A 14,431-nucleotide genomic window follows, 5' to 3' on the forward strand; every position below is an offset into this window, starting at 1 on the left:
ATCTTACAGCTCTTGGGTAGTAGGATAAATATGACTCGGAAGTTCTTTTTGTTAAAGATTACCTGTAAATGCTGATATTTTAAGGCAGTGTTTCCGAACCAGCATGCCTAGAGCTGTTGGCTGTCCGGCCATGCTGGGAATTGTAGTTACAGATGGAGGCATGCTGGTTAGTAAACACTGTTTTAATGTACAGTGGGGATCAAAAGTTTGGGCACCCCAGGTAAAAATTTGTATTAATGTGCATAAAGAAGCCAAGGAAAGATGGGGAAAAATCTCCAAAAGGCATCAAATTACAGATTAGACATTCTTATAATATGTCAACAAAAGTTAGATTTTATTTCCATCATTTACACTTTCAAAATAACAGAAAACCAAAAAAATGGCATCTGCAAAAGTTTGGGCACCCTGCAGAGTTAATATCTTGTACTGCCCCCTTTGGCAAGTATCACAGCTTGTAAACGCTTTTTGTAGCCAGCCAAGAGTCTGTCAATTCTTGTTTGAGGTATCTTTGCCCATTCTTCCTTACAAAAGTCTTCCAGTTCTTTAAGATTTCTGGGTTGTCTGTCACGCACTGTTCTTTTAAGGTCTATCCATAGATTTTCAATTATGTTTAGGTCAGGAGATTGTGAAGGCCATGGCAAAACCTTCAGTTTACGCCTCTTGATGTAATCCCCTGTGGATTTCCAGGTGTGTTTAGGATCATTATCCATTTGTAGAAGCCATCCTCTCTTTAACTTTAGCTTTTTCACAGATGGCATCAAGTTAGCATCCAAAATTTGTTGAAATTTTATTGAATCCATTTTTCCTTCTACTCGTGAGATGTTCCCTGTGCCACTGGCTGCAATACAACCCCCAAAGCATGATTGATCCACCCCCATGCTTAACAGTTGGACAGAGGTTATTTTCATTAAATTATGTTCCCCTTCTTCTCCAAACGTACCTTTGCTCATTCCGGCCAAAAAGATAAATTTTAACCTCATTGGTCCACAGAACTTGTTTTCAAAATGCATCAGGCTTGTCTATATGTTTAGAATTTAGTAAATGGTATGCCAAAGCAGAAGAATTTCTTGGTATAAAAGGAATTTATTCCTTTTATACCAAGAAATTCTTCTGCTTTGGCATACCATTTACTAAATTTGAGGGGAAGCGCTTTGGAACTGAGTCCTCATTTTTATGTGTTCCATGATATGGTTCACCCACCTGGAATCTCAAAATATCAAAATTGTCATCTTTACACTGAAGCGATGTGAATTCCTCAGCAGGAAGCAGGGCTAAATGCCTAAGAATTCACCTGCCTGGCCTGCGGAACTGCATGTCCCACGCGTCACAATTTCCACATCCCTGATTGTTACAAAGGGGATTTGTAACATCCAGTTGTCTATTTTTACATTTTCAGGAGTAATAACCCTCTTATTACTCCTGAAAATGTAAAAATAGACAACTGGATGTTACAAATCCCCTTTGTAACAATCAGGGATGTGGAAATTGTGACGCGTGGGACATGCAGTTCCGCGGGCCGGGCAGGTGAATTCTTAAGGCATTTAGCCCTGCTTCCTGCTGAGGAATTCGCATATAATGGGGCTCTGTCGCTAAACTCCTATAGACTGCAGCTGTATACTTCAGCCTATAGAGAGCCATGCAGGACGTCTGCATCCCAGTGTAGGCTTTCGATGACGTCAATCATTGCATGCAGTTCCGTCAGGACAGAGGATGCGACCCAGCAATATAACTGCCAACCCCCTGAGCCTGACGGAGGATAGGTAAAAGCAGGGGGACGGGGTTTGGGGAATCGGTGAATGATGTGGCAAAGGAGGGGAGGGTGTAATATAATGGAAAAGGGGGCTGAAATGTAATGGCACAGGGAGGGAGGGGGCTGAAATGTGATGGCACAGGGAGGGGGGGGCTGAAATGTAATGGCACAGGGAGCATCAGAGAAGGGGGAATATAATGGCACAGGGTGTGATTAAGGGGGGGTGGACTGGCACAGGATGGGTAACAGCTTTTCTAATGCTGATACTCTATTGTGCATTGTCGACGTGCAACGCGATGCATGCAAATTGGCAGTATAGCAAGGAGTGTCATCAAACTATGTAAGGGCGTCACCATGAAAAGTTTGGAAAGCTCTGACTTGGGGAGTAAAATTGTTTAAATGGAAGCCCTACCTGATGGGGGTCATATCTATCTGGGGGGGCTGTCTACCTACTGGGGGAGCTCTACCTAATGGGGGTAATTTCAATCTGGGGCTCTGTCTGGGAGCCCTACCTTTTTACCAACTTGGGGGGGGACATATCTGGAGCCCTATTTAAATACTAGGGGAGCCCTTCATGCCTGCTTACGTGATGAGAGTACATACCTACCTGAAGGGGGGGGGGGGGGACTACCTATTTAATGGTGCAAACTTATCAGGGGCCCTATCCACCTAATGGGGTGACATACTGGTCTGGCTATTAATTTTCTATTAATAAAGACCTTATATACAGACTATTTTGGTTGAAATTATTTTATGTACCAGGACAAGTGGATTGTCATGAGGGACAAGTAGATTGTGCTCCGTTTTAGTCCCTAGGACAAGTGTTTTTTTTATTTCCACACCCCTGCGTTTGTGTGTGAGATATTGTACAATCAATATTCCATACACTTCAGATAGCTATGAGTATGCTAAAATCAATGGAGTGTGCATATGTATTTGAGGGAGAGAGCTGCCTCTGGTGTTCTCCTTTGAGAATATAAGGCTATGTTCATATGGCAGGATTTCTGCATTGAAATCCGCTCAGAAATTCTGCATGTTTATAGCCTTATTAACTTCAATGGGATTCCGCAATCCCATTCACATTGCAGAATTTTGCCAGCTAAAATTCAGCGTTCCGCAAAAATAGAAGTCATGTCACATACTTTTTCAGCATTTAACTGCGGAAGTCCATGGAAGTCAATGGGTTGTGTTTGTGTTTTTATTTTTTATTTATTTATTGCTAAAGTTAAATTCTGCATTTAGTGGAGAGAGAAAAAACACTTTTTTTTTTTTTCGTGCAATGTGTATTCATGAAGAAATTCTGCATATGATTTAAAGAGTTTTGCAGCTACAGAATTACGCATCTATGCAGAATTTCTGCCGTCTGCACATCTGCCCTCTTAGACTAATGCAGTAAAAGCGTCTGACTTGAATGATCTCACGCACTTCATCAGGCTTTTATGGTTGCAGCCTGCGACCCGGTGCAATCTAAACTGTATACCTGTCACTTGACTGGATGACCTGTCAGACGTTTTTATAAATGGCTAATCTGTTAAGGGCAGGAACACATGTTGCAGAGACAGATTTTGTGCGGCTGAAGTGGCTCTAGCTGGAATGGAGAAGTAGAACACTCCTTTTTATATTTTCCCTTCCAGCTGGATTCACTTCTGCCTTGCAAAGTGTGTACCTACCTTTAGGGTGTGTTTAAAGCCAGGAATAGAAAAAAAAAAAGATCAGTCTTCTTTTATGTGTATCCTCCTATTTAGGTTCTATTCCTGGTTTTGTAGTCAATGATTGCTGAAAAACTTATCCCCTATCCAAAGCGGTTGGACGCCCCTCAATTTCCTGTACATGGCCCCAGCACGAAGGAGTATGTGGCACGAGCATCACGACCCCCGCACGAAGGAGCGGATGACACCCCCCCCCCCCCCCCCCCTCTATATATCTTAATGGGCGAGGCGAAGATAGCAGTCTGCCTCTCCTATAGAGATATAAGAAGGGGACTTGATAGCTGCACTTTGGGGGTCATGAAGCTGTTTTCCCATAGAGAGCCGGGGCCCCAGTGGTCAGACCCCTGTGATCTGAAGCTTATCCCCTATCCAAAGGATAGGGGATAATTTTTTCAGTGTGATATCTCCTTTAAAAACCTGAATGTGTGATCACACCCTATTGAGAGAGAATTTACTAAGACACATCAGGATGGTCATATTTAATTACTTGTAGACTATAATTAATTTCATGGCAGTCTAGCATGATCTATGGGCATGTGAAAAACAGCTTGTCAGGAATGGGTTATTGGGAAATGGGGAACCGCTCCTTTTAATCCCTGTGGTTCCATCACTTATTTTTGAGTTGACCACTTAAGACACTTTGTCCCCTTGTTGGGGCCCTCAACAATAGGTTTTACTCACACAACCTGGTAGCAGCTGTTCAATTTTCCTGAAGGGCCACAGCAGGAGAAAAGAAACCTTACCCAGTGCCTGTTAGTCAGTTGGCTGTGTGCGTAATATAGTAATGCCTTGGGTCCTCCTCAGCAGAGGTCGGCTGGCTGCTCTGTGGGGCTTGCAGCCTAGCCTGGTGAACTGTCGGGCTGCAGCCTAGCTGAAAGCTCCGCCAGAAGTGATGTTTTGTCACTCCGAAATGCTTTAGATGATCCCTCAGACGGAGGCCTACTTCCAGTAACCTAGCCCGACACCATTAGTTTAGGTGGTATTGGGATACGTTACTGGAAGATTTGGGGGGCAAAGTTTTTAAAAGCTCTTTGGCTTGGCTGCCCTTCAGGACACCCCTGATCTGAGGTCTGTGAGTGCTAGTACTCTAAATACTAGCCTGTGTGTGAGTTCTCAGCCTATATTTATGGACCCTGCTTGTGCTGATGCTATGGAGGCCCCTGTCACTCCAACTCCAGTTCTAGGCAAGGCTGGTGCAAGGATTTTTTTCACCCCGTATCATAACTTTCCCCTTGCTCACATTGTGTGAGCGCCCGGCAGGAGAAAGTGGGCGTTCCCTAGCAGGCGTGATGTCACTGAAGCCTGCGAGAGCTGTGCCTCGCTATGCCCTGCATGCACTTCCTGAGTTTGCTCTCCTGCCAGGCCAGGAGGAGACCAAACTAACTAACCGACTGACTTGTAGCAGGGAACAGAGCCACCTAGTGGCCGTTTTTTCAATCACATTAAAAACATATAAAGGTTGAGAATTTTAACAGCAAGTAAATAGCAAAGTGTCCTATGATTTCATAAGGAACAATATATAAAAGGTTTACTTTGGTGACAGGTACTCTTTAAGGCAGTGTTTCCCAACCAGGGTGCCTCCAGCTGTTGCAAAACTACAACTCGCAGCATGCCCTGACTGCCAAAGGCTGTCCGGGCATGCTGGGAGTTGTAGTTTTGCAACAGCTGGAGGCACCCTGGTTGGGAAACACTGCTTTAAAGGTGTTGTGTAATACTGTGAAATAGCACAGGGAGAAAGTGTTAAACACACACATACTGATATTTATTTAACACTTTGTACAAAAGCCTTTGTTGGTGATGACCGCTTCTAGATGACTCCTGCATGGAAAAACTAGTCACATGCATTGCTCTTGTGGGATTTTGTCCCATTCTTCCACACAAACAGTCTTCAAATCTTGAAGGTTCTATGGGCCTCTTCTATGAATCATGATCTTCAGTTCTTTTCATAGATTTTCAATGGGATTTAGGCCAGGTGATTGGCTGGGCTATTCAAACAGCTTTGTTTTCTTTTTTCTTTTAAACTATTTGAGAGTTTCCTTGGCTGTGTGTTTGGGATCATTGTCATCCCGATATGTCCACCCTCGTTTCATCTTCATCATCCTGGTAGATGGCAGCAGATTTTTGTCAGGAATGTCTTGGTAAATTTGCCCATCCATCCTGTCTTCAATTCTTTGAAGTTTGCCAGTACCATTTGCTGTAAAGCTCCCCACACCATGATGTTCCCACCTCTAAACTTCCCTGTTGGTAAGGTGCTTTTAGGGTGATGTGCAGTGCCATTTGTCTTCCAAACATGGCATCCAACCATTTTGCTCTCATTTGACCACACTATAGTTTCCCAGTATTTCACTGGCTTTTCCAATATTGTGTACCAAATTCAAACAATCTTTAAAGGGAACCAGCCAGCAGATTTTAGCATATATAATGCTTGACAACACATTATATATGCTAAAATCATTATCCTCACCATAATGTCCCCCACTCCACCCGGCAAGTAGTCCCCTGGCCAGGGACTTATACTTACCAGCACCCGTTGCTCTGCATTGCTCCGGCTGTGGCCCAGTACCGACTGCTTGAATGACGGCTCATGTCAGCGCTCTGCTCCCTAAGCAGACGGAGCTGAGCGGTGACGTGAGCCATCATTCAAGCCGTTGGGGCGGGGCCACAGCCGGAGCAATGTAGAGCAACGGGTGCTGGTAAGTATAGGTCCCTCCCAGGGAACTACTTGCTGGGCAGCCGGGGGAGACTTTATAACTTAATATCTTCACCATCCCTGGGGGCACAAACGTCCCCCAGGGATGTGGAGGATAATGATTTTAGCATTCATGATGTATTGCCAAGCGTTATATATGCTACAATCTGCTGATTGGTTCTCTTTAAAGTGTACCTGTGGTCATCAAAAACTTTTAATATAATGTTGATAATACCATTATGGTTAATGGTTAAAAAGTGTGTATATTTTTGGGTGAGAAAATGCTGTCCCTGCAGCTATTGCATGTGTGTCTCTGAGGAGTCCAAAAACAGGAAGTGAAGGTGGACAAGTAGGACTCTGTGCAGGCTCCTGGCTTCTCAAACATCCTGATTAGTGATGTTGCAAACTTAAAATTTTCGGTACGCGAACTTCCGCAAATGTTCACGAACCGGGTGAACCGCCATTGACTTCAATGGGCAGGGACTCTTTCTGGCCACAATAGTGATTTAAAAGTTGTTTCAAGGGGATTAATACCTGGACTGTGGTGTGCTGGAGGGGGATCCATGGCAAAACTCCCACGGAAAATTACATAGTTGATGCAGAGTCTGGTTTTTCTCCATAAAGGGCATACATTACCTATTATTCCTAAATTCTTTGGAATAACGTGCTTTAGCCCCCTTTAGGCATCACATAGTTAGATCCCCTTTAGGCAGCACATAGATTCCCCCATATTAGGCAGCACATAGTGGGATTTGAACCCAAGGCCACAGCGCTGCAAGTCAGCAGTGCTAACCTCTGAGCCACCATGCTACCCTTACCATACATATAATATGCACGGTTGCTAAAATGGACAGAGATGTCAGCAGAGTACCAGAAAAATTAGGCATGTACACATGGCTCAAACATTTGGTATTGTTGCAGCTGTAGCAGCGCCCAGAAAAATTGTGGCAGCATAAAAAGTGCAGCACCAGAGGCCAGAAAAATTAGGCATGTACACATGGATGAAAAATAAGAACAAGCGCATATCCAAGAGTCCAGAAGACTCTATAATGCAGGACAGAGAAACACACAAAGAAATTATTTTCTAAATAAAATTTTTCATCAAATAAAGAAACAGAGTTCATCCCTCTCTGTATTTTATTTTTGAAAATTTAAGTTAAAAAAAATGACACGCAACAAGCGTTCCTTTGTGTAATGGTTAGTACTCTTGAAAATTAAAGTTTAAATGATCATAAAGTCCAGAAGACTCTATAATGCAGGACGGTGAAAAACACAAAGAAATCCTTTTCAAAATAAAAGGGTCCCTCAACAGGCACGACAGCATGAAAGACCCCATTTGCACAAGGTTGGATGCCGAGCTACTCATGTCCCGTTCCTCGGCCTCAGTGATGTCAGGGAAGGTATCATCTTCTTCCCCCCAGCCACATACAACACCACGGGAACCAGATAGGTGACAAGGAGCACCCTGTGATGCCTGTTGTGGTTGGTCTTCCTCCTCCTCCTCCTCTTCAAAGCCACATTCCTCCTCTGACTCCTCTTCCTCACAATCCTCTTCCAGTGTTGCCGCAGGTCCAGCAAGCGATGCTGATAAGGCTGTTTCTGGTGGTGATGGTGTCCACAACTCTTCCTCTTCACGCTCATCTACTGCCTGATCCAGCACTCTTCGCAGGGCACACTCCAGGAAGAAAACACGGTATAATGTCGCTGATGGTGCCTTCGGTGCGACTGACCAGGTTTGTCACCTCCTCAAAAGGACGCATGAGCCTACAGGCATTTCGCATGAGCGTCCAGTAACGTGGCAAAAAAATTCCCAGCTCCACAGATGATGTCCTAGCACCCCGGTCATACAAATATTCGTTGACTGCTTTTTCTTGTTGGAGCAGGCGGTCGAACATTAGGAATGTTGAATTCCAACCTGTCGGGCTGTTGCAAATCAAGCACCTCACTGGCATGTTGTTTTGCCGCTGGATATCTGACAAGTGCGCCATGGCCACACACCTTCCTGGACTGCTTCAGGACATCCTGTAAGCCTGGGTACTTGAGCACAAAGCGTTGTACAATCAGGTTACACACATGTGCCAACTTGCCCAACCTCAATGCCGCCAACAAATTTGTTCCGTTATCACAAACCACCTTGCCGATCTCCAGTTGGTGTGGAGTCAGCCACTGGTCCACCTGTGTGTTCAGGGCCAACAGGAGCGCTGGTTCGGTGTGACTCTCCGCTTTGAGGCAAGTCAACCCCAAGATGGCGTGACATTGCCGTATCCAGGATGTGGAATAGCACCTGGGGGGGTGGGGTGCCGGTGATGTGGAGCAAGACGCAGCAATGGAAGAGAACTCGGCCGAGGAGGTTATGGAAGAGGATGGAGTAGAGGAGGTGGCAGCAGGCCTGCCTGCAAGTCGTGGCAGTGTCACCAACTCCTCTGCAGAGCCACGCATTCCATGCTTGGCAGCCGTCACCAGGTTTACCCAATGTGCAGTGTAGGTGATATACCTGCCCTGACCATGCTTTGCAGACCAGGTATCAGTGGTCAGATGGACCCTTGCCCCTACACTGTGTGCCAGACATGCCATCATTTCCTTTTGCACAATGGAGTAAAGGTTAGGGATTGCCTTTTGTGCAGAAACATTTCGGCCGGGTACCTTTCACTGCGGTGTCCCAATGGCTACAAATTTTTTAAAGGCCTCAGACTCCACCAGCTTGTATGGTAAAAGCAGTTCCGACAAGCCAGCTGTCAGACGCCGGGCTAGGGGGTGACTTTGAGACATTGGCTTCTTGTGCTCAAACATCTCCTTGACAGACACCTGACTGTGGGCAGATGAGCAGGAACTGCTCAAGGTGAGAGGCGGATGGTTGAGAGGGGGCAAGGAGGGTAGCAGTGGTTGACCTGGCTGAAGATGCTGGACCAGGAGGAGGATGGCGGCTTTGACTTTGTGTGCTGCTTGTACTGACGTGTTGATCCCATAGGCGTTTGTGATGTGACATCATGTGCCTTCGCAAGACAGTTGTGCCTAGGTGGGTGTTTGACTTCCCACGACTCAGTTTCTTCTGGCACAGGTTGCAAATGGCCTCGCTGTTGTCAGAGGCAAACACACAAAAAAAATGCCACACTGCTGAGCTTTGCGATGACGGCATTCTGGTGGTGGCAGCAGCATGCGTTGATTAGCGTCCCGTCTGGCTGACCCCGGGTGCCGATGCATGCTGTCTGACTGTGCCACTAGCTCCTTGCGATGACCTCCCCCTGCTTCCAACTCGTCTCCTCTCTGTCTCCCCATCTGAACTTTCCCCCTCTTCTTCTCTTCTAGCGGGCACCCACGTGGCATCCACGGACACATCGTCATAATCAACAACTTCACCGCTATCTGACACCTCAAGAAAGGAAGCAGCAGCGGGTACAACATCATCATCACACCGTACGTCCATGTGTGTAATGCTGCCTGACTGAGACATATCCCAGTTAACTACATACTCTGGCAATAATGGTTGCGCATCACTCATGTCTTCAAACTGATGTGTAAATAACTCCTCTGATGGATCAAGTAAAGCTGCTGTGATGCTAGTGTTGGTGGTGGCGGCAGGCGGGCAAGTGGTAGCATGAGAGGTGCCCGAAGCTAAGCTAGAGGAGGAGAAGGATGGTGCGTCAAGGTTCCGAGCGGAAGCTGTAGTAGATTGGGTGTCTTGTGATAGCCAGTCAACTAAGTCCTCAGAACTTTGGGGGTTCAGGGTACGTGGCCTCTGAACACTGGCCATTCTAGGGCCAAAGGGAATCCCAGCACCACAACGGCCCCTGCGGGGTAGCCTTCCTCTGCCTATCATTTTTTTTGTTAAATTTGCACAAGTGTCACACCAAATGTGATTTGCACTAGGGTGACACAATTTGTCAACTGTGATGTGAACTGACAGTGACGACTGGTTTTATTTATTAGCCAAAAAATTTTTTTTTTTTTTAATTTGCACAACTATCACACCAAATGTGATTTGCACTAGTGTGACAATGAGCAAAAAAAAGCTTGCCAGCTGAGTTCCCCTTTTAAGCAGTGGTCCCCAACCAGGGTGCCTCCAGCTGTTGTAAAACACACGGACTGATATATTTCAGCCCTTTGAATACTGTAGTAGTTAGTTGCTTTAAAGAAAAAAAGCTTGCCAGCGGAGTTTCCCTTTTATGCAGTGGTCCCCAACCAGGGTGCCTCCAGCTGTTGCAAAACACACGGACTGATATATTGCAGCCCTTTGAATACTGTAGTAGTTAGTTGCTTGAAGGAACTTAAGTTTGATTCTGGAGTACCACTTTTAACCAGTGGTTCCCTTTTCAGCCCTAAATAGGGCTTTTTTGGGTGCTGTCCTTAAAGCAGATGTTACACTAGTGCTTTAGGAGTAAACTGGACCCTGAATACACCACCTAACAGCAACCTAGCTATCGCGTTCCCTATACAGCAGGAGCAGCTTCTCTAACCCTCCACTTCCTAAGCCTGCAGCATGCTGAATGAGGGTAAAATGGCGTCCGTGCAAGAGGCAGGAGGGTCTGGAAGGGAGGGACTGCTGATGATTGGCTGAAATGTGTCTGTTGACTCTGACTCACAGGGTCAAAGTTTACTGCAATGTTAAAGTATAGGGGGCGGATCGAACTTCACATATGTTCGCCCGACGATGCAAAGCGAACATGCTAAATTCTGCAAACAGTTCCCGGCGAACAATTTGCAACATTTCTAATCCTGATGTATGAGCCTGGAGCATGTCACAGAGCCTCAGTGTACACAGTCCTGCTTGTCGTCGGTGTACAGAGCCCTGCTTGTCCTCGGTGTACAGAGCCCTGCTTGTCCTCGGTGTACAGAGACCTGCTTGTCCTCGGTGTACAGAGCCCTGCTTGTCCTCGGTGTACAGAGCCCTGCTTGTCCTCGGTGTACAGAGCTCTGCTTGTCCTAGGTGTACAGAGCCCTGCTTGTCCTCGGTGTACAGAGCCCCGCTTGTCCTCGGTGTACAGAACCCCGCTTGTCCTCGGTGTTCAGAGCCCCGCTTGTCCTCGGTGTACAGAGCCCCGATTGTCCTCGGTGTACAGAGCCCCGCTTGTCCTCGGTGTACAGAGCCCAGATTGTCCTCGGTGTACAGAGCCCCGCTCGTCCTCCCTGCACAGAGCCCCGCTCGTCCTCCCTGCACAGAGCCCTGCTCGTCCTCCCTGCACAGAGCCCTATTTGTCCACAGCTGTGGTTAGATACATGCGGACCAAGCTGACAGGGTGGGAACCAAATACGGGACCTTCAACGGTGCTGACACTGATAGTGAGGCAAATATAATGCGTGGAGGAACAAGGAATGTCGCACTCACCGGTGCAGGATAAAACTTATATGGGAACATTTTTATTACGTCCGTTCTGGACATGGGGCCCCACGACTCATTGCCCACATAAAAGAATGGAGATTGCAGTTGTTTAAAGTTTGCCTGCCTGCAAATTATTAACCCTCCCAAGAATGGAGGAGATCGTGGAATCCAACTGTTGCAATGAGAGGCAAGGTGGATAAATAAATTAGAAGCCTTGGGTCCTTTAGGACTCAATGATAGAAACGATTTGAGTTCATTTTTGTAATGTTTTGTGTGTTATTTGTTTGCTCCCTTTTGTATCACATGTTGTAAGTCCCACCTGTGCAGGTATGGATATAGTCTCCTCCCCCACACCCAACTGTGAGTGTCAGCAGACGAAGTGTGCTCAGCACGACGAAACGGATTCATCCGTCCTGTGGAAATGCTCCCCCTATGCTGATCTGTACACCTGTTGACTAGTCTTTAATAAAGAAGTTTTATCCTAGACCGGTGAGTGCAACATTCCTTGTTCCTTCATGCATGATATTTGCCATACATACAATGGTATTATCTACATTATATAAAGTTTTTGTTGACGACAGGTACACTTTAACGTGCTTTTTATTCAGCAATAAAGTCTTGTGTGGTGTGCGTGCATACAGGCCATGGCGGTGGAGTTCATTACTTGCTGTTTTCTTTGAGACAACAGTACCTTCTAATTCTAGGTCTTTTTGATGCTCTCCATAAGTGTCCTTGGCTCTTGGACAACTCTTCTGATTGTTCTCACTCCTCTGTCAGCAATCTTGCGAGGAGAACCTGGTGGGGACAAATTCATGATGAAATTATTATTTTTCCACTTCCGTATTATGGTCCCATCAGTGCTCACTGGAACATTCAGAAGCTTAGAAATGCTCCTGTAACCAATGCCATTGTAATGTTTTGCAACAATTGGGTTGTAAAGGTCTTGAGACAGCTCTTTGCTTTTACCCATCATTAGTAACACCCAGGACTGATCCAGGAAGGGAATGAAAGGCCCCATCCTGCCTTTCAGCTCAAAAGTCTAGGCCTGAAAACACCACTTACCTTAGCAAGCCACGTTTTGCCAGGAATTTTAACTCTTTCTGGTTTCCCATATCTTACCCAGATTTCCATGGATGAGATATGCTCTTCCTCAAACTTGGTAGCTACATACAACTAGTATCTTGGGAAAAAATGGTGACACCTCATATGGGTCTGTAGGTGCAAAATTGAAAGTGTTATGATTTTTAGAAGGGGAGGAGGAAAAACGAAAGTGCAAAAAATGAAAAATGGCCCGGTCCTTAAAGGAGTACTCCGCCCCTAGACATCTTATCCCCTGAGGTCTTAAAACAATGCATCTTTTTGGTTGTAATTTTCTTCAAATAAATCCCCTTAATAAAAATACTTTTACTTGGTAAATACTTTTACTTGGTAAAGTTATCTGTAGTTTAACCCCTTAAAGGAGTACTCCACCCCTGGACATCTTATCCCCTATCCAAAGGATAGGGGATGAGATGTCTGATTGCAGGGGTCCCGCCACTGGGGACCCCCGTGATCTCTGCTGCAGCACCCCAGACATCCAGTGTAAGGAGCGAACCTCACTCCATGAACTGGCAAAGCGGGGCGGAGGCTAGTGATGCAATGGGTACGTCCCGCTCGTGACGTCACGGCCCCTCCCATAGACTTGCATTGAGGAGGCGTGGTCATGACATCATGAGCAGGGAACCACCGTGACTTCACGAGCCTCCGGCGCTGCACTCGATGCTTTAAACGAACGCCGGGTGCAGCAGGGAGATTGCGGGTGTCCCCAGCAGTGGGATCCCTGCGATCAGACATCTTATTGCCTATCCTTTGGATAGGGGATAAGATGTCCAGGGGTGGAGTACCCTTTTAAGTGGTTAAACTACAGATAACTTTACTCCCAAGTAAAAGTATTGTTATTAAGGGGATTTATTTGAAGAAAATTACAGCCAAAAAGATGCATTGTTTTAAGATCTCAGAAAAAAGCTAAGGAAAAAAATTCATATTTATTTTTCAACAACAAAATACTAATGTTTTAAACAAAATAATCCTTATTTTTACAGCTTTCATGCGTCTTGGTATGCCCCAGTCTGTCACAATGCTGTTGGGTAGCTTTATGCCACTCCTAGCACAAAAATTCAAGTAGCTCGGCTTTGTTTTATGGCTTGTTACCGTCCATCTTCCTATCGATCAAATTTCAGAGATTTTTTGCATTCTGGTTTTACTTACTGTCAGCATAAAAAATAAGGTATCACCTGGTAAGGGTTTGAGGCTGTGTTCACACACTGGATTTTATCTGCAGTACCACAACAGAAAAAAAAATGCAGGAAGACATGTAGTTTTTACCACAGTTCAGTCATTTACCAAAAATGTGGCAGTACTGCGACAGTACCGCAAATAATAATAAAAATGTATTATTGTTGGTATACGGAACGATTTTTGTCCCCCCTTTATTTTGTGTGGTGCTAATGTGTGCATGCGCCAAATTTATTAATGTTGCCGGACATTTCATAAAATCTCATTACAGCATTTTCTGTGGTTCGCCCGTTGCACAAAATTATGTAACTTTTTATCCTGTTGCACAAAAATCTGCAATGTTTTACCATCAAAGAACTGTGTAAAACCAATGATAAATTCCCCCAATGTGTGAACACCGCCTGTAACCAAGGAGCCTGTGTCTCCCAATGAGCTTGCCAAGAAAATGACTTTAAAGTTAATACTCAAAAACATCAAGTTTTTGTAAAATGTTTTGCCCGTCTGCTGACCACCTTTATGTGGTGATTGGGATATTGCATTTACTTTATATTTTTTTATAGAATTTTGCTAAGGCTTAGTTTCCACTTAGTTTTTTTGGGGTGAAAACTTGACCAGATGTTAGCAGGAATTCAATAGGGAAACGCAAAACGCCAAACCCACTTAGCATTTTTGGGTTTGGCGTTTTTTCCCCT

Source organism: Hyla sarda, chromosome 12 (assembly GCF_029499605.1).
Source record: "Hyla sarda isolate aHylSar1 chromosome 12, aHylSar1.hap1, whole genome shotgun sequence".
Classification (NCBI taxonomy): Eukaryota; Metazoa; Chordata; class Amphibia; order Anura; family Hylidae; genus Hyla; species Hyla sarda.